This window comes from Canis lupus, chromosome 12 (genome assembly GCF_048164855.1).
Source record: "Canis lupus baileyi chromosome 12, mCanLup2.hap1, whole genome shotgun sequence".
Classification (NCBI taxonomy): Eukaryota; Metazoa; Chordata; class Mammalia; order Carnivora; family Canidae; genus Canis; species Canis lupus.
This window is the reverse complement of record NC_132849.1, coordinates 18,671,794-18,693,069: the sequence shown is the minus strand read 5'-3', so window position 1 is coordinate 18,693,069 and position 21,276 is coordinate 18,671,794. Positions and strand designations below refer to the sequence as shown.

General features: G+C 33.9%; 1 protein-coding gene and 1 long non-coding RNA gene across 11 annotated transcripts in view; one reads left to right on the top strand and one right to left on the bottom strand.

The window, feature by feature from the left end:
- LRRTM4 (leucine rich repeat transmembrane neuronal 4) overlaps window positions 1-21,276 on the top strand; it is a 708,453-nt gene that overhangs the window by 210,712 nt on the left and 476,465 nt on the right. The gene's annotated exons all lie outside the window — the stretch shown is intronic.
- The window catches only part of LOC140601267 (uncharacterized), a 113,951-nt gene that overhangs the window by 76,340 nt on the left and 16,335 nt on the right, over window positions 1-21,276 (bottom strand). Inside the window, exon 3 of one of the 8 annotated variants that reach the window (XR_012004297.1) lies at window positions 10,454-11,008. The exons of the other annotated variants lie outside the window; for them this stretch is intronic. This is a non-coding gene — a long non-coding RNA (uncharacterized lncRNA). Of the gene's footprint in view, window positions 1-10,453; window positions 11,009-21,276 lie in introns of those variants that run through there. 8 annotated transcript variants of the gene reach the window in all.

Sequence of the window (21,276 nt, the reverse complement as noted above, 5' to 3'; positions counted from 1 at the left end):
CAGTGGTTAATATCTCCCAGGGGCTAGTTTTCCATTAATTACTACCTCTCCCCACCTGATTGGGCTTTCAGGCTTTCTCTTTCCAAACCAGAGGGTCTCTGCAGTCTATATTTCCTCCACTATATGTTGTCTCATGTGTGTCCTATTTTATCAGAGAGGCTACATGGCAGCCTTTGATGAGTGTGCTGTTTTTGTTTTTTTTTTTTCTTTTATGGTCATATCTGTACCTCATTTATAGAAATTCTGCAAAAAATCTTCAGCATTAGGATGATTCTTTTACATGGCTTGGGAGATCAGTGAAGTTCATTTCTCATATTTTTATATTTCCTAAGTCCTAAGACAGAAAAGGAGAGATGTTTTTCATTCTACTTTTCCTGAAAGACCTGTTCATTTACTTTTTCAGGACATATTGCTATTCTAATGTAATTTAATTGTGCAAGGTTTGAACTATACTCCAGCTTCTGCCTTTCTTCACTGGACGGAGTGAACAAAGAATCATCATTAAGCAGTTTTATTTTTGCCTTTTCATTTCTAACTTGTATTATTCTGTTTTGCTTGAATCTGGTAATGAATAGAAATGTTTGGGCTTTGTATCCCTTCCTTTTATGTACATTTTTGTTTTTGCAATTCTGAATTTGAAATTAGATTCTTTTGTGATTTTAAGTTTATGTTAGTAGAGGTTCGTGTGTGTGTGTGTGTGTGTGTGTGTGTGTCAAAATTGGTGCATTCTATAGAGATTTGGGACGTGCTTAACCAACACCCCAAATATTCAAACAGTATTATTTGATAGAAACTACTAGAAAACAGTTTGGCTTAAGAGAACGGGTTTGTCTTGTATCAGACTTTCTCAATGTACATGCATTGCTATTGCTATGGTTTTGATAGATGTCAGGAAGCGGGGATGATGGAAGAGAGGTGGGAAAAATATAATGGCATTTATTTCTTCTCTTACATACTGTGGATTAAGAGACAGTGTTCCAAATGACAGAACAACAGGGGTGTTTATGTATTTTACTTAAAATGATAAAGAGGTGGGTAGAGACATGGGTGAAATAAAGGGGATTAAAAGGTATAAACTTGCAGTTACAAAATAAGTAAGTCATGGAGATGAAAAGTATAGCATAGGGAATATAGTCAATAGTGATGTAGGAAAGATGTTAGGGTTCATAGTTGATGGACAAGAACGAGTTCTTGAGATGTCTTTGGTGCAAAAAGATAGTTTTATTAAAGCACTGGGACAGGACCTATTGGCAAAAAGAATTGCACGAGGTCAAAAAGAATGGCCTGTTTTATACTCTCAAGCTGGGAGGGTATTAGGAATAGCATAAGTCTCTTAAGGAATTTTGGAACCAGGTTTTCCACGACTTTGAGGGTGCTAGCTATTGTGCGGGAAAAGTCATTCATTCTTATCTAATAAATCCTGAGTCATGAGACCCGTCAGATATATTTCAATGGGTGATATACTAAGGGGATGTTTACCAACATATATCTTGGGGGAGTAGAGATAAAGGAAGTTTCCAAGGGATTTTTATATGTTAAAGTAGACTTACAGAATCCTGGGGAGTTAGGCAAAGATTGCTTATTGCCTTTAGCAAATTAGTAACATTGATGCGCTGAGTTCCTAGAGGAATGTCACTCTTCCTGTTTCAAGGACTTGTCAATGGGCTGTAGGTTGTAAGGAAATATAATAATTTTTCTTCTGCCTTTGTTTTCCCACATCAAATAATATTTAATAATGTTATATGGTGACAGATGGTGACTACACTTATTGTGGTGAGCACTGAGTACTATATAGAATTGTTGAATCAATATGTTGTACAACTGAAACTATATAACTGCATGCTAATTATACTTCACTTAAAAAATATATAATAAGAATGAAAAATAAAATTTCTTTTTTCCACATGACATAAAAAAAGAGATGAGCAAAGCAATACCTACCTGTAAAACTCACAAGAAGAAAGTGATAAGCAAGAGGATATACTAAATTCCTCAAATTAAAAGGGGCTAGTAAGTTGGCATTATTTGAAGTTAAAAATCAAGAAATGGAGATATCAGCCTATTATTGAGAATTATAGCGGTCACCAACATAGAAATCAAAATAGAGTTGAAATGGTCCTCTTAGGGATAGAACTAAAAATGAGTAAGGGATGTATTAGTGTCTTTCAATTTCATTTAGTATTATTTTTTACCATGGATTTGTATTGCATTTTATTAATAATAAAAAAGTCCTATTTAACATCAAATGTCTTATTATAATTACTCTTTGTAATCTTTTCTTTATATAGGAGCAGTAAAATGCCAAAATCATATTATCACGTGCTTCTGTTTGTGTATGTATAAGAGAAGTAGCATGCATGTATATGTATATATGATAATTACTAAATCTTAAAAACAAACACAAGTCATAAAACATTACATCATACAGAAAAAATCCTGTTTCATATATGTTAATAAATAAAATCTAGGATGATGGATAAATATAATAAGAAATATAGATATAAGCAAAAAGTAGCTAGTAAGTAATTCAAATTTCAGAGAAGATTTCAGATTAGTCTGCTACCATTTATATTCTGTGGCTTTTAGTATCCAAAGTGGACTACAAAATATATGAAAGCAGAATATAGCTATCATGTAGAGTGCTTTTTTGAAATTGTTGCCAGATGAACTGGGGAGACCATGGGACGCTGACGCCTCAACCCAGCCTGTCCTAAAGATGACACTGAAGGCCCTTGGTCTGTCACCAAAAAAAAATCAGGGATAGACACAACAAAGCAGAGCAACACAAGCAGGGAAATTATTAAAGTGAAAGTACACTCTTGAGACGTGAGAGGGCAGATATGAGAGTGAGAGAAAGTTCCCTGCAACCCAGGGTTTCAGGTGTCTTTCATCAACAATTATTAACAAGGGGGTGGAATTATCGTACTTAAGGCAGGGATTTCTTGGAAGCAGGATTTCATGCTTTATTTTCTTCCATATTTGTTCAAAGTTTTCCTGTCTTGTCACTCACCATCTTGGGGCCTCTCTGGTCTAATCCAGCCCCTTGTGGAGTGCTGCCAGGACAGGCCTCTGATTTTCCAGGGAGCTGGCCATGATTCCCTCTCTGTTGGCCTTCAGGCTTCCTGTTAGAACCTAGCTAACGACCTATCTAACAAAATGACAGATAGCATTTAATTTTACTCCAAAAAATGATTAAGAAGATTAGGGATTTCATCTAACCAATTGCAGTTCACTGCTTGGCATTTAATTTTTTTTCTATTTAATTACTTTATAATCTGATGAAGGAACAAAAAAAATATTTCATTTGAAGATCAGGGTCACATGTATTGAAACTTTCTCCATAGTTGTTTCTCATATCCTCAAACTTAGAAAGGTAACCACATCACAGAAAATTGCATTACATTTATCCCTAATTGGCCTCAGGTTAACTGCTTTGGGTAGGATAGGAGGAGAGAGATATTATGGATCTATCAGCTGCAGAGCTGAATAGTCATTTGAATACTAGTGGTGTCACATTTGCATATCATTTTGGGATATGTCTGCTCCCAATGCCTCAGGTGTGACTTAATGGAAACTATCAAGTTTAAGGTTTTGCAACACAAGGCTGATCAGGAATATCTGAAACCCATGGTAAATTGCAGTAGAACTATTGCAAGGAGACTACAGACCATCCTGATGTGAGCTATTGTCCCTGCAAGCTGTCATTGTTAAGTGACCTGTCAGATGCTGCAGGATGCAAAAGGGTACAAAATTTATTTCTCTTGTTAGTTAATATATCACAAAAGTAATGCATACTAAAGTTCTTTTTAAAAATCATACCTGGCATTTCACCTGGCAATTTTGCTTAAAATAATATATGTTATGTATGATCAAAAAGTACAGAATTGATGAAGATTTTGAGTAATTGAACCCAGTTGAACATATATCCCAATATCTGAGACTGAATAAACAAATTATGATGCATCTGTACAATGGGTAATATGCAACCATTAATAAGAAGATGTAGATGTGGACACAGGGTCATCACATATGGTTAAGATTAAGGGAAATAGAGATTTCAAATGATGTGATCCATTTTCCACAGACAAATATAACCACATGATATTATTTTGACTTATGTATACTTTCAAAATAATCTATACTGAATCAATGGTAATGACTTTATAGATATATTTTTAGAAGCTTAGAATAAGGGGTTTAGATGAGAGCATGAAAGAGATCATTCTGGTCATACATTTAAGCATATCAGTTTGCACAGTTTTCAGAAAACACAACATCCACCATTTTTTACTTTAAATTGAAGGTATTATAGGAAAAAGTCATCTTGCCAACTTTTAGTAGCATAACAAAGCAATGATTTTTAAGAGCTCGGCAATAACACATGGATATGCAATGAAAATTTTAAAACATGCATTGACTTTTAAGACGATGCCTGTTGAATATTAAGCACCTCAAATTGCTAGTGCCTAAAGCACTTCATTTAGCAAAATGTATATAAACTTTCAAACCATTTTCAGGCACTAGTTTTAAAAAACGAGAAGCAAGATAGAGAAGGAAGTTTACTACAAAATATTTGGTTTCACAATAAATTGTTTTAGCCATTACCTGTATTGAAACTTTGTCTCTAAGATGGGTGAAGTTAGAAAAAAGGTAGTCAGATTAGTATTTGCAGGGTTTGAGAATTTAAATGAAGTTCAAGCACACTTTTAAACATGTTCTCAATAATTTCGAAAGCATTTACAATATGCCTTTTAGTTAGTATACATGATTTGCATTTATAACATAAAAATATAAGAAATTTGATAAGAGGTAAACAGCAATGAAATAATCTCAAATAATTGAGTTTTATGCATATCTTTCAACCTTAGTTTATACGGTTCAGTGTTCTCAGAGATTGATGTGCATTACAAATGTTCCTTTCTTTTATATATGTACATAACATGATGCTCCTAGTATGATAATTAATCCATTATGAATGAATAAAAGGATCGTTAATTTAGACTACATATTTCTTGGTATATTATAAAGAGAACTTAAAAGACATTGTTCTAACAAAATCTAATATACCATATTAAGGTTTGGAGTCAGAAAGGCATTCTTTGCATCCTGGCTACACTAGGTACAACTGTGTGACCTAAGATAATCGTCCGAGCCTCAGTTTATATATATGTGAAAAGGACAAAATAATACCATTTCTACAAAGTTATTTTAAAGAGTAAATGAGATAATGTTGGGAAAACACTGAGTATAATGCCCAATTATTTGCTATTTGCTCCGTGTATGACAGTTAGTATATTAACACAATTATTAGTTATTGTGGCATTAGTACCCACAGTCTGATAGCCATTGTAATAAACCAGAGAGGCAAGAGCTATCATTCCCTAATTTTTCTGGCTTCTATTCATACTAACTCTCAAGAATTTTTCAGGTATATCATTTGACTTTTTTTTTTCTTTTTTCATTCATGCTCACTCATTTCATGGATAAAAGTAGTTCCATTAAAGTAGCCTAGATTATGGACCACTTGCCACTAAACTTGACGCTTCTTCCTTCTGTATTCTGAAACTTGGAATTCACTTCTTTTGGAACTCATTTCATTCATTTAGCAAATTTTTGTTGAGTGTTTATCACAGGATCAGCACTGGGGTAAGAGTGTTGAGGTTAGAGAGGTATGGACTTCAGGATACTAACCTGTATGTGAAAAAGTCTGAGCCACCAGTCAGACCATGGTAAGATCCCAGCGGTCACAGTGGGCATACTTATTCCTATTCATCACTTGTCTTTCTTCTCTATCTCTATCTCTATATAGAAGATTTTGTCTTCTTGGAAATATGAATTACAACTGCCTTCTGTGCTAAAGTTTGATGACTTCAATCAAATCTACTTTAAAATACATACCTACCAATCTGTGACAATTTTTACTTTATTCTAAGGAAGAAAAGACATGAGAGTTTTAAGAAGGTGACTGAAACTTTCAGGTTTATATTTTCCCTGGTAATGTTATAAAGGGGGCAGGCAGATAGACAGCATTGCAGTCATCCAGGAAAACAGAGCCTGAAGAGTGACAGAGCCTAGCATATCTACCCTACTTTACTCAGTACCTAGAAGCTTCTGAGAGTTGTTTCTCCCTTTTATTCTCCCACCGCTGTCAGGCATAGTGGCTTTTCAGCCAAAGACTAGATTTATTAAGACAGACTGTATTACCCTACCATCATTTCCATACAAAGTGGTCCTGTCCCATCCTTTCCCTAATCTCTCTCTCTCTGTCTCTCTCTTCCTCTGTCTCTCTCTTTTAAGATTTTATTTATTTATTCATGAGAGGCAGAGAGAGAAGGACAGACGCAGGCAGAGGGAGAAGCAGATTTCCCATAGGGAGACCAATGCGGAACCTGATCCTGGACCCTGGGATTACCCCCTGATCCAAAGGCAGACGCTCAACCGCTGAGCTACCCAGATATATCCGGATATTTCTTTGATAGTAATCCCCCCAAAATCATTCCACAGTCCTAAGAAGGGATGTGTATATAGATGTTTTACTCAAAACTACTGCAGAAATCTCATCAAGGGTGTTGGAATAACTTGTAGCAATTCCACCTGTTACTGCTAACACAGGTCCCTTCTACTATTGAATAAGTTCCCATGGGATATTACAAATCAGAATACAAGTAAGCAAATATTTATTGAGAATACATCCCTTGCCCAATAAAGTGTTAGGTACTAGTATTGTTTCATTTAATCCTCACAACAATACGAATAGCATATCCTGACTTTAAAACTCTTTTTGTTTTCATTATATCATAGCTGTTTGAGAGGAAAACTTGGGGTCCCACTATTAATGATCTTGAGATCTAATTGCAAAGAAATCAACATTTCAATGATGTTGTGCCCAGTCAGCCTGAGGTTCTTTTTCCCTCTGCCCCTCCTACTCATGCTTTCTTTCAAATATAAACAAAAATAAAAATCTAAAAAAATAAGTATATATGACAAACTATTTAAATTTTAAAATAAAGTTTAGATTTCCTACTATTTCTTGAAATAAACAAAAAGAGGAGTGATCTCATGATGCCATGTGGAATCAAAACTGAATAGTATTGTGAGACAAATTCTTTATTTTTGTATTAGATTCACATTTTATTGCTTTAAATGTGGATTTCATTTCTGATTATTTCTGATGGAAATTTTACTGCCTTGATGTGAGCTTGCAGTGATGACTAGAAAAGTATGTCTTTATTTTTATCTATTCCTCAGTCGCTCCTCTGATGCATGGAAAATGAGCTCAGTTTTGCTTAGCAATCTTTTTCTACCTAGATGACTTCAAAACTGAGAAACTATGTCTAAAATAGTTTTTAAATGATTTCACCTTTTCTCATTTCTGGTGAATCGTCCATAGCTTTCATTTTTTGAGCTGTTGCTAGGCAAGGTCTTAACTTTTATTTCTTGTGTTTCTTTAGCTTCTCCATGTTATAAATAAGCTTTGAGCAGAGATCACAGAACACAATATGCCATTTTTACCCTGTGTTAGAGTCTCTCTGTGACATAAGAATAACCAAGTTTAATATTGTTCATTTTCAGTTTTATTAGCAAAAATTCTGCCTAACAATTGAAACATAATGAAAAATATAATTACATGAGTGGATTGCCAGCTGTCTCTTACATTCCTCATGTATCTCCTTGGACAAAATAAAAGTGACTGCAATTATAGTTTAAATCTCAGAAGGATATTAATATGATAGTTTTAGCCATAGCTTTCTTATTTTTCATAAAGTTATGTTAATAAAAAGGATGGCTCTGGTAATTTGTGCAGTATTACATTTTGTTAGTAGTTACTAGTACTTGATATAGTCTATATGACATAATGACATAAAAGAATCTTTCTGGGACATACAGCTTTCCAGAGCAAAACCTCATTGAACATCATCCTTAGTTATTAAATGCTTTCTGATAATATATCATGCTAGTTGTGCCTACTTATGTTCTTCTTGGCAATAATTTATTTCTTTAGCTATGGTGTTATGTTTTTCAAATTTAATGACTTTATCATATAAACTAAAAATTAGAAATTCTCAACATTCACTGGTTTTAAAATTAAAAACATAAACGTTATCCATTGTTCTGCAAACTAGCATAAATATGTTAAAGAGAATAAGTAATGTTAAAAATTTCATGAATTATCTTTTTCAGAGTACATTGAAAATGTATAAGGAGTGTTTTATGATAGGTTTATATTTGTACTGTTAATCCTCGACAAACCAAAAAGTCCAAGTAGCTTTATTTTTTTTAAATATTTTATTTATTTATTCATGAGAGACACAGAGAGAGAGCGGAGATGCAGGCAGAGGGAGAAGCAGGCTCCATGCAGGGAGCCTGACCATGGGACTTGATCCCAGGTCTCCAGGATCACACCCTGGGGCTGAAGGCAGTGCTAAACCGCTGAGCCACCCAGGCTGCCCCCAAGTAGCTTTAAAAGAGAAAATTGTATGGCTTTATATCTTTTTTTTTTAAGTCCATCTATGTAGAGTCAAAGTGCTTTTTCGTTTGCTACGATTAGATTGTCATTATGATTTACATCTGCCTTTTAACTCAGTATGTATTACTATTTTTAACTATAAAGCCTGAGGATGCTGATGTTCATTTCAAGGTTAATTGATAAGCACAAAATGAACATATGAATGTGCACATTAAATATATGTGTCAAGTCCTTTTATAAGGAGTAGTGATTAACCAATAAGTGATGATATGCATGCATGTTGTATGTATCTGATTTACATACAACAGCAGTAGCAACCAATAATTGAGAACTTTATTTGTGCTAGATGCTATATTAAATGGAACACATTGTTGTTATAATTTATTCTTCACTAAAACCCTATGTGTTATTTATTATACACTCTATATTACAAATGAAGAATTGAGCCACATGTTCAGCAAATTAGCCCCAAAATACCCATCTAATCTTTGATAGACCCTCAGCCACAATTCTAGGATGTAATGCTAAGTTGTCTTAATACTTAATATTTTGTCCCCTGTCTTTTATATAAATATATTTATGAAATCCAACCAAAGTTTAGAATATTTCTATTTTCTTCTAATAGTAGAACTGAAAGATTAGTATAGGTGTGCTAGTTGTAATAGCTCTGATGAAAGAAGAAGGCTTGTGAATAATCATTTCTACAAATTAGATATAAAGTAACCCAGTGTTTTCTAGAAGACATCGCTTTTAAGTAGTGTGATAAACTACATGTATTTCAAATAAACTTTAAAGAATCAACAATATCTGACATATCCTTACATTTGGTGACAATGTGTTGTTATGTTTCCATATAACTGTCAACATGTTTTCTTTGAGAGATTAGAAGTATGTCTTTTCAATAAGTTATAATGAATAAACTCCTCTAGATTTATTGCCCACCTTTTAAAGTGTTTGTTTATTTATTTATTTATTTATTTATTTATTTATTTATTTATTTATGATAGTCACAGAGAGAGAAAGAGAGAGAGGCAGAGACATAGGCAGAGGGAGAAGCAGGCTCCATGCACCGGGAGCCCGATGTGGGATTCGATCCTGGGTCTCCAGGATCGCGCCCTGGGCCAAAGGCAGGCGCCAAACTGCTGTGCCACCCAAGGATCCCTTGCCCACCTTTTAGAGTCTTAGGGTATCTTACAGTGGATAGTGGGAGGGTTTTTCTTAGATAGGCTTTTATTTTTCATGCACAAAATTTTAGAAATAGATGACTGAAAGTAGCAAATATTCTGCTTACCATATGAAAAGGAAATAGTATTCCAGTTCTCCCAGTCATGAGACTAAATTTTGAAGTTTATAGTTTAGGAATCTTCTATGAATTGTTATGAAATTGAAATTATCTTTCACCACACGTAATGTGGTAATGAAGTAAATGTAATTGTGATCAGTATATATATAAATGACAAGTAGAAAGAACCGTTGTGCATTTCTCTTCTCAACAAAGCTGGTTCGAATTGTTGCAAACAACCATATAGGAGGTTATATTAAAATTTTAGTTATTCTTATATTTCTTTTCTTAAGTTGTATTTCAGCTGCATTGGAAATATCCCTTTATTTGATTAAAAGAACATTTTTATACATTGTATGAACATTTTTCTATAATGTTCTACATAAACATTGTTTTAAATATTTTATTTATTTCTTTTAGAAATAACACAAGAGGAGGAGCAGAGGGAGAGGGAGAAGCAGACTCTACACTGAGCACAGAGCCCAATGCAGGGCTTGATTCCAGGACCCTGAGATCATGACCTGAGCTGAAACCAAGAATCAGATGCTTAACCAATTGAGCCATTGAGGCACCCCTATACAAACATTTTTATACAACATCTTCTGTATGTTTTAGAAATCATTTTAGATGCTGCTCATAGACCTTAATCAATAATAAATGCTTAGCACTGTTAGGTTAGAGTTACAATTAATAGAGAGGCAGGATAATAGTTTACAGTGCAAGAAAATTCCATTTTTATTGGAAAAATGAATACAAAAATGGTATTCTTTTTATTCAAGTTATTTTTTCCTCCATAATGATAGTAACAAACACTTTGATAAATGAAAGATTAGTTGTAAACTTCATGATATTAAATTGTGGAGACAATTGGCCAATGCATTCTTAGTTCATGATTTTGGTTTATTAACTATCATGTTGTTTATTTCAATTTTGGCTTTGTATAAAAATTATCTCCAGAATTTCCAGAAAATATCCATCCTTGGATTCCATTACGTCGGAAGCAAAGTCTGAGAAATGATTTAAACATTTTCTAAGTGGTTTCATGTGAAATAATTTTTTAGACACTTGTCCATCTTAATTAGATTGTCTTCCTTTGACAATAGGTCCTTGTAGAACTCTAGGCAATGTTACTCTCAATGTCCAATCAATTCACTTGTCTCTTGATCTTGGATTATCTATTGAAAGGTAAAATATGCTTTCTTCTCTTTGAATTTCATACAGGTCACATGTTTATCCATCATACTTAATTCCATATGGTTCTGTGTATAATTAGAGAAGGAAAAGAGAGAGGGGGAGGCAAATCATAAGATAGTCTTAACTATAGAGAACAAATAGGGTTGCTGGAGGGCATGTGGGTGGAGGATGTCTATGTGGATGATAGGGATTAAGGAGGGCACTTGTGTTGAGCACTGGGAGTTACATGAAGGGATGAATCACTAAATTCTACTCCTGTAACCAACATTGCACTATGTGTTAACTAAGTAGATTTTAAATAAAAGCTTGAACCAACAAAAAAAGAAATTCAACCTTCTTTGGGGAATGATACAAGATTTGATAAAAGAGAGAAAAAGAGGCAGTTTATTTTCTTTTTAGTTGTGTAAATTTTGGACCACATGATCTTGTGTCAGTCCTAATGTAGCACTGTAATTACAAGATATTGTTAGTTTGGATAACCTATACTTAATTGGGAGAACCTATACTTAATCGATTAAGAGTAGGGATAATACTCAAGCAAAAAACTTCCCTCATTATATTATTATTAATTTATTTTAAAGTTCTGTTCTATTTATTCTGTAATTAAAACAATAAAAAAATCTAAGAATCCTTGGTATGAATGCCTTCAGGGACAGCATCTAGGGGCTTCTGAAAAGACCATAGCTAAGCTTGGTAGGAGAAGAACTCCTAGGTATAGATCAAAGAACAAGCCAGGCTTGCTTAATCTCTGAGTCCCAAGATACAGAAAGAGAGAAGAAAAGAAGAAAACACTGGCTGGTCCATGTTTGAGCAAGGTCCCTAAGATCAACCTTCTCAAGTCTGTCCATAGTTTTCTCTTTCTCCTCTCCCTTTATAGATAATACCCCTAAATGGAAAGTACTAACCTTCTCAGATATGAAACAAAATGTGGTAATTATAGAATAACTAGATCGATTTCTGCATATCAAGTAACCAATCTCATGACATTTTAGCAAATTTTTTATAGACCTACATATATCAAACTGTTCTTTTTATTTACTATGCTACAAGACTCATGCAAAAGATAATTTTTTTTTTAATTTTTTTTATTTATTTATGATAGTCACAGAGAGAGAGAGAGAGGCAGAGACACAGGCAGAGGGAGAAGCAGGCTCCATGCCCCGGGAGCCTGACGTGGGATTCGATCCCGGGTCTCCAGGATCGCGCCCTGGGCCAAAGGCAGGCGCCAAACCGCTGCGCCACCCAGGGATCCCCAAAAGATAATTTTTAAATATAAAGAGAAGGAAAGGATTTCTGCAGTCCATTTATGACATCTGAAATATTTGAGGAAAAATCTCCATATAAATGCAAAGGCAATATGTAGCAAAAACAGACAAACAAAAAAGCCCCCAGGATTTAACAATGCCAGAATGCCAGAATACTGGAGGAATTTCCATTCCCTGGTAGGGTTGTGATGAAGCTTGGAGGGTAGAGAACCCTCTCTTTGATGCTGATTCCCAGGATCACTTGATGAGAGAGGCCCTGAACAGATTCTCTCTCATAACCCTCAGGAGCAACCAGCCCTGCTGAAAAATGCCTTAATCTTGAACTTCTAACCTCCAGAACTGTTAAAAGATAAATTTCTGTGGTTTAAACCCAGTATGTACTAATCTTTTGGTTGACCTAACAAACTGATACAATAATGGTGAAGTCATATAATGGGTTATATTAATTAGTCAGTATTATTCCTGGAGGAGGACCCTGCCTAAACCTGTTAACATGGCCCTGACAGTGCTGATCCATACAAGAATACTCAACAATTGCTAAGAAATAAACTACTTCGGTGTCTAATGGAATATAAGAGGGTACCACAGGTATATGCTTAAATAATATGTAAAAGATTTTAAAAAAATCACATTTGCTTCAATTAACACTTGTAAAGAAGGACCGTATCTTCAATCTAGAAATAGTTTATTAAATCTATGAGTGACAATAATACAAGCACTGTGATTAGAAATGCTATAATTATTGTGGGGTGCATAGGTGGCTCAGCTGGCTGAGCCTCTGAGGCATGAGCTCGAGGTCAGGTAACTGAGCCCCGTGTCAGGCTCCACACTCAGTGAGGAGTCGGCTTGTGATTATCTCTCTCCCTCTATCCCCCCATGTCCCGCATGCATGCATACAGTCTCTCCCTCAAATTAATCTTTAAGAAAGGGAAAAGAAATGCTAATATTATTACAAATATGTAAAGTTGACTGTACCTTAGAAATAAGACAATTTCGATCATCTGGAGTCATTTTATATCTGTATTTTTCATGAAGATTAAGTAAATGTATTTCCTATTACAGCATTTAAAAGTTAGTTAAGTGGAATACATGGACTAAATATAGAAAATAATTATATCTAGCAAATATTTGTTTAGGTTTTTCCAGTTTTAAAATATAGATGTTGGTAGAATATAAATCCTGCGTGCATTACCCACTGCAACTGAGCTCCATTCTTTTCCAGTGTCATTTCCAGTTCCCTGTTGCCATAGTTGCTGCTAAGAAAATGCATTTTTCTAAAAGATTTATAAATAATGATTGCAATGTTTTTAGCTCTTTGTAGTGAAATACAATATCCAATGCCTCTGAGAAGAATATAAATCCAAGCACTAGGGAGCCATTCAGGTCACACTGGAGTCTTGTTACAAGTAGGACAAGAAAAGTGTCTCGCTGGTATACATTAATGTGCACTCTCCTGCTCACTCAAAAGATAAATTCCATGTAGTTAGGTTTTGAAGACATATATAAGACTGTCTTTAAGCTTTATATCTACTTTTGTTATTCCAACATCTTGTCAAACAGAAAAAGGTTGTGTTTATTAACCCTTCTCTTTACTGATACTGCTTACTGTCATCATCCTTCCAAGTGCTAAGATAAAATGTTTAGTTTATAAATGAACAGGTTTACCAAATGCATGGATTCTTAATATCTCTGAAAATTAGATATATTCTAATTTTTATTGTAACAGGGAATCACAGGTATTCTATACTTGATAAATTTATTATAAATATGGCTCATGATATAGATGGAAAGCAAATATTCAAGAACCATTGCCCGCCTTATTTTTTCTCCAAAAATCAGCCACTGTTTACTAATTGAATAAGTTATTCTACATGTAGTGTATGCCATCTGATTGCATTTACCAAAAAAAAATACAAAAAACAAAAAAAAACAAAAAACAAAGAATAATGATAAAATAGCATAAATGTTTACCATCCAGAAATAAGGAAGAATTTAATGTTTTTGATACACACACACATGCACAGACACACACATATGTATGCATATGTGATATAAAGGTATGTGGCATAAGCACACATTCCTTGACTACTCTAGGCTATGATAATAGCAAAACAAAATTTTAGTGGGTTAGAACACTTTTCCCTTATACTCCATACTTTTCAATGGAAAGGTTTGCTTCCCTTAGTCCCTCAGGGATCCTAGGCTGGCGGAAGTTCCACCATGTCATTGTGAGGTATCGAGTTTTACCATTACAGAAAATGGGCTAGTAGTGCTGCAGGGATCCACACCAGCAATTAAATTATTTGGCCATAGTTCATTAGCCACAGTTAGTGACATAACACCAAGTGATGGAGAAGTGCTTTCCTTCCATATATCCAAAAAGAGTATAAATGTGAATAAGCACTAGAAAGATCAATCATGACATTCTTCTGCATAAATATTCATTCTTTTCTTCCATTTCTGATTCTTTCTTGTTTGCCTCTCAAAATTCCATATGACATATGTAGTAAACTTAACCTGTGCTTATTTATATCTTGATCAAGAGTGTGTCAATTACAGTATTCATATTTTCACGTTAACAGACATCTATCTCATTTTTTGGGTATCTCCAAATTTCTATTATATGGATTTCTGGAAAAATTCTCCACTTATCCCCTTCTCTGCTTTTTCTTTTAATGACATGAGCTATGTAATGGTCATAGTGCTTGGCACATGCTGTGGCTAATGAATTATCGTTTAGTATTTTTCTTTCTGTCTTGTATGTGTTTTCATTTGGAAAAAAAATAAGTTCCCAAAAATTTTAGCTCATTATCTTTTGGTCATAATTGCTACTATTCTCATTTGGATCCCATTTTTGCTATACCTTGGGAAAATTCCTCAATTTCTTATTTGCTGACTTTTTTTTTCCCCCTTCGAATTCTACATTTTGGTTCTATATTTTGGTTCTACTTTGAATCTACATTTTGATTCTACAATTTCTTACTTGGTGTCTTTTTTTTCCCCTACTGATTCTACATTTGGTTCTACATTTTTCTCTTCTAATTCTACAATTTGGTTCCACATGCAGAGTGTCTTATTTTCCTATATCTCCTATATCTCCTACATGAGAATTTGGAAAGGAAAGGAATCAAGCATACAAGCTCAATGCAGTGGTTTGATACAAAACTAAAAAAAAATTCTTTTGATACAATATAGTATATTTAAAAAGCATACTGAATTTAAAGGTGTGTGGTCTGGATTAAGTTTCCAACTCTCTAACTGGTTATGTGTTTTAGAGAAATAATGTAATGGAGTTGAATTTTTATTTGAGAATTCAAAAGAAAAAGGAAATAACAGCTTAAGACTTATTAAATAGAAAAATATGGGCCACATGCTAAAATATAATGACCACTTGATATAGGTTTGCTCATTTTCTTCTTCTTTTCAATTTTTTTTTCTTATCTAAAATTCTGATGCATACAGAAACTCTGCTAAATATTTATATGTGAATCGTGTTATGATACTTTTAGGCTTTTGATCTTTGCTGGCAATCATTTAAGTTGATGTCATTGGAAGTAAATAAAATACCCATTTAAATATAAACAAAATTATCATTTCATGGATTCTTAAAAGTTGAACTGTATTTTTGAATTAAGAGTATATCAAAAATAGACAACGTAGAATTTGAGGAACCAATAGTATAAATTAATACTAAGATCTTTGTTGACTTTCTATTTTCTATTCTTTTAACATTATTTTATGGCACTCTTTTTTTTTTTTTTTTTATGATAGTCACAGAGAGAGAGAGAGAAAGGCAGAGACATAGGCAGAGGGAGAAGCAGGCTCCATGCACCGGGAGCCCAATGTGGGATTCGATCCCAGGTCTCCAAGATCGTACCCTGGGCCAAAGGCAGGCGCCAAACCACTGCGCCACCCAGGGATCCCGGCACTCTTTATTTTTAACTCACAAAACTCCACATTTCATTTCAAACTGTTCGGGCTGTACCACAATTTTAGTTGACCATAGTATGCTTAATGGGGAGGTATAGTCCTATCCCTATTAACATAACTACAGTTTTATTTCTATCTCCCACCTGTATAATAAAATGTCAAATAATTTTCTTAGTATTAAAGAAAATTTATGGCAGCTATTAAACTCCATCTGCTGGGGACACACTGTTGAATAGGGTGCCATCCCTACCTTACTCAGTTGGATGGATCTGGAGTTATACCTGCGCTGGGCTAAAAGGGGTCCTGTAGCCAAGTAGTAATGTCCTACTGTATGAAGTTTTTGTTGAACTGAGATAGAAGTTTGCCAGAGCTCCTGATCATTGGCAACTCAGGAGTAATAGACATTTTGGGGAGCAAGTGAAGTATGGAACACAAATTCTAAGAACTGTAAGTAAGTGAGTGTGGCTGGAACATTTAAGAAATCCTGATACTGTAGGGAAGGCAAGAAGAAAAGAAAGCAAGAATTATAGGTAGGGCATATGGTAAAGGGATTCAGGTGCTAATTCTTGAGCTTGGACTTTGAAAGCAATAGGTCACCGTTGTGGATGAATTCAAGTATCCAAGGAAAGTTGTAAAGTACATGTTAACCTCTCTTGAACATAGCATATGATGGCTGGAAAATGTATCACCTAATAATTACTGCGACTGATAGTGCATCCACATTTATGTCGACTGGGATTTTCACCTGCTGCATTGTGTCTAATGAATCACACAGTTTAAGATCCCCCTTCCAGCCTTGTATATGTTTCCATTAATTTCCACACTGTTTCGGTTCACAAAATATTTAAGATTGCTTACAAAGCATTAAAAAAATTAAGCAAACAAAGTCAACCAATAAGAAATAAAACCCCTCTTAATATTACCATCAGACAGTAATTCCTCCTGGAAGTTTTTCATGAGTTTTCCCTTTAGGAGTAAGAGATAAATTAGCTAGGAGCAAATGACCAAAAGAAAGGATAAAGGAACACTCTTTTGAGAAATATGGAAAATGGCAAAAGAGATTAATTTTGTGTGGTTCTTCATAGTAAATAAAGATTTACCTCAGAGTTTTTAAACTCTGGAATGTTCTTATTTCAAACAGAACTTAATAGAAAACATCTTACTGTATATTCATTAAATAAGAAATTCAACTAGCATGCCCACTCTGGAGACAAAAATAGGCCTGAGTATAAGCCCCAGAATCCAAGTTGTCAGTAGTAACCAAGATTGCCCACCAAGCAATTCCTAAGAACACAAACATACCTTCTTGATCCTGCAAGCGTTATTGTTAGCATGAGATTTAAAAAACAACAACAACACAGGTTTCTTTGTCAACTGTGCATTATGAAGCTCATGGTTAATATAAATGTTAATCAGGGTTATGATAGTAGCTCCAGGGATTATGGTAATCGCATAGCATATAACGCAAGCATTAATGTTTCAATTTAAGTGTAAATATGTAGTTAATGAGGAGTACAGTCACTTAACAAACTGTTTTTGTACACAAGTTTAGAAATGTCAGGGCTATAAATTCATTATCTTTCAAATTTTCCTTTTGAAAATAAAAACATCTATTTTGTATTAGTGCCTGAATTAAGACATTTTATTATAGCAAGGGGGAAAAAAAGAACTGAAGAAAAAATGCATGATACTACTACCACTCTGTGAAAACCTCCTTCACATCTTGGTGATACTGGGCAAGTTCCATTCCAGTTCATGTATATACAGATCTTCCTTGACTTACAATGGGGTTATGTTTGATAAATCTGCCATAAATTGAAAAACCATAAGTCAAAAATACTTTTAATACATTTAGCCTACTGAACATCATAGCTCAATCTAGCCTACCTTAAACATGCTCAGAACACTTATATTACCTACAGTTGGGCAGAATTATATAACAAAGCCTATTTTAAAATAAATTATTACACGGATGCCTGGGTGGCTCAGTGGTTGAGCATCTGCCTTTGGCTCAGGTCATGATCCCCAGGGTCCTGGGATCAAGTGCTATATCAAGTTCCTCACAGGGAGCCTGCTTCTGCCTCTGCCTATGTCTCTGCCTCTCTGTCTGTCTCTCATGAATAAATAAAGAAAATCTTTAAAAATAAATAAATAAAATAAAGTATTACATATCTCCCATAATTTATTGAATATTGTACTGAAACTGAAAACCAGAATGGATGTATGGGTACAGAATGGTGGTAAGTATTTAGGTTGTTGACTCTTGTGATGGCATGGCTAAATGAGAGCTGTTGCTCACTACGGCTGCCCAGCATCACAAGAGAGAGTTTCACACTGCAAATTGCTAGACTGGGCAAAAATCCAAATTCAAAGTTTGAAGTACAGCTTCGACTGAATGCATATTGCTTTGTACCACTGTAAAGTCAAAAAATTATAAATCAAACCATCATAAGTTAGGGACTGTCTGTAGTATTGTTTTTTAATGAAAGGATACAACTATAAATACACCTAAGAGTTGTAACTTAAAAAAGAAAGCTCTGACATTATATTGTAAAAGTACTTGTGTATCAGAAAACAACTATTAATTTTCAAATATTTTAAATGGCAGGGGCATCCGAGTGGTTCAGTTGGCTGAGCGTTCAATTCTTGGTTTTGGCATAGGTCATGGTCTCATGGGTGGTAAGATCTGCTTAATGGGGCCTCTATGCTCAGTGGAGAGTCTGCTTAAGATTCTCTCCCTCTGCTTGTCCCTCCACATTATCCCTCTCTCTCTAAAGTCAATCAATCAGTCTTTTAAAAAACCCAAATATCATAAATGGAAAATAATGTTTTATTTTAATGGGTAAGCAGCATATTTATTGGTCCATTGTGTCTTTATGTTTTTTCTTTCCCAAAGTTAAAGATAAGTAATGTGGTAATAACTTATAAGTTCATTTTTGTACCTCCACCCACAAAAATTGAAGTGTAAAATTTTGAAGACAAATATTTATTCCTTTAATTTTTTTTCCTTTTCCTTGACTTTGTGTTTAATAGGTCAAAAACACTGTAATGGTATGTTGATGTATTAGACATATTACTCTAGAAAATAATGAATTCTTAAAGCCCGTATGTATAATAATTTTCATAGTTTATGAATATTCTCTTCTAATAAGCCATTGCTTTTTCATTTCTGTTCTTTTTATTTTTCATCTTCCCTTTGAAAACATCAACTTGTCATATTCTGTTCACTTTAGCATATCTATGCTACTCTCTCTCAATATAATTTATTTTTATCTTCTTAAAAACATTTGTTTTCTCTACCATTTTTCTAAACATTATGTATGTTATTTGTCTCTAAATTACATTGAAATTCCATTTAAAAATTAATTTTTTTTAAAATTTAATTAATTAAAATTAATTTAATTTTTAAATTATTTTACTCCTTTTTGTGTTTCTCTTTTAAATTTATTATTTTATCTAATTTTTTAAAACTATTCATTGTGTTTTATACTCTGCGTCTGATTGATGGGGATCATGCTCTGTTGTTATCTACTCGGTATGTCAGTTTTCTGGGTTTTCATTCTGAAGATTCCTTTGAGTCACATTCAAAGGTAAGCTTGTCCCCCAAATCATGAAGAAGCTTTTATTTTCCTTTTTTTCCTAAAAATTAGGACCAGTTATTTGTAGCTTTCTGTCTTTTGTTTTTACTCATCCTTAAAGAATGTACAGACAACAGATTTGTCCGGTGTTCAAATATGAATGGATTTCCCTTTTTTGTACACTTGTGTTTTGGATAACTTTTACATATAGGTATATACATGATTTCAGTGTAGAAGATGGGATGCTATGAAGAGCTCCTTGTTTGTAATAGATATTAACAATATTTCCTCTCTTATTCTGTGACAGTATCATTCTCTTCCATGACTGCTTGGTTCTCTATATTCTGAAACAGTGTGTAGAACAAACAAATCAAAAACAAACTGTAGTTCCCTTACTGAATTTCCATAGTATTTTTCCCTTTTTTGCTCCTGGGTAACCTATGCAGGCTTTGCCTGTGTATAGATGCTGCATTGTATAACTAGCACTGACTCATCCAATGGGCAAGGTCTTGCTTGGGGATTACAGCTATGAACACATTTTAATTGATTTTCTCCATCTGCTTTTCCCACTTGTGCCAACTTAGATAGTCAAAGATACGACTGGGCAGGAAAAATTAAAACAATTAATTTTGAATAGATTTTCCTTTATGTATGCTATAAGCTTCAATTAATGTCATTTTTACGTCTAAAAAAAATGACAAATCTGAGATATCTCTTTAGTTAGAATTTCTCCCATTGTCTTAATGTGTATTTTTATGAAATCTGGTCTAGATTAAATTAAGGATTCTTATTGAGATACTAATTTAAAATAGAAACTCTCAACTGTCTTTATATTACTGCATAGTTTCTATAATATGACATTCTTTCTTGCCAGAGTATTTTATCAATATATATACATATATTGGTGGAGGTGGAGATTTATAGTGAAGGAAAACTGCCAATTGAGAGAAAAAATCATTTGTGTTTTATATAATGTTAAAGTAGCAGATGCTTAAAGGCCAAAATATTAGTTAACATTTAGTATGTTTTTAATTAATTAGATTAGTTTTATGATATTATGATTTTAAGTAATTTTTTTTAGTTAGATAAAAAGAGTAATGATTAATAGTTAAAATTCTTAACTAATATCTCTTAAAAGCAATTCATAAAAATTACTTAGAATGATTTATTAACAAACTTTGCCTTGTGTTTTATGCATTTAAAAACACTTTTTGTTTTACTAAGTTATTCAGTATGAAGAATAGAGACTAACTTCTTAAAAAAAATCTAGATTTTATTTTTAAATTTTTCTTAAATATTTTATTTATTTGAGAGAGACAGAGAGAGAAAGATCATAAGCAGGTGGAGAGGTAGAGGGGGAAGCAGGTCCCTGCTGAGCAGGGAGCTGGATGCCTAATGTGGAACTCGATCCCAGGATCCTGGGATCATAACTTGAGCTGAAGGTAGATGCTTAACCAACTGAGCCACCCAGGCATCCAAAATTCTTGAGTTTGATTTCCATACCCCAGCTGAGTTTACATGGCTGAAGCAATTCCTCAATTCAGCAGATTCACAGTATTC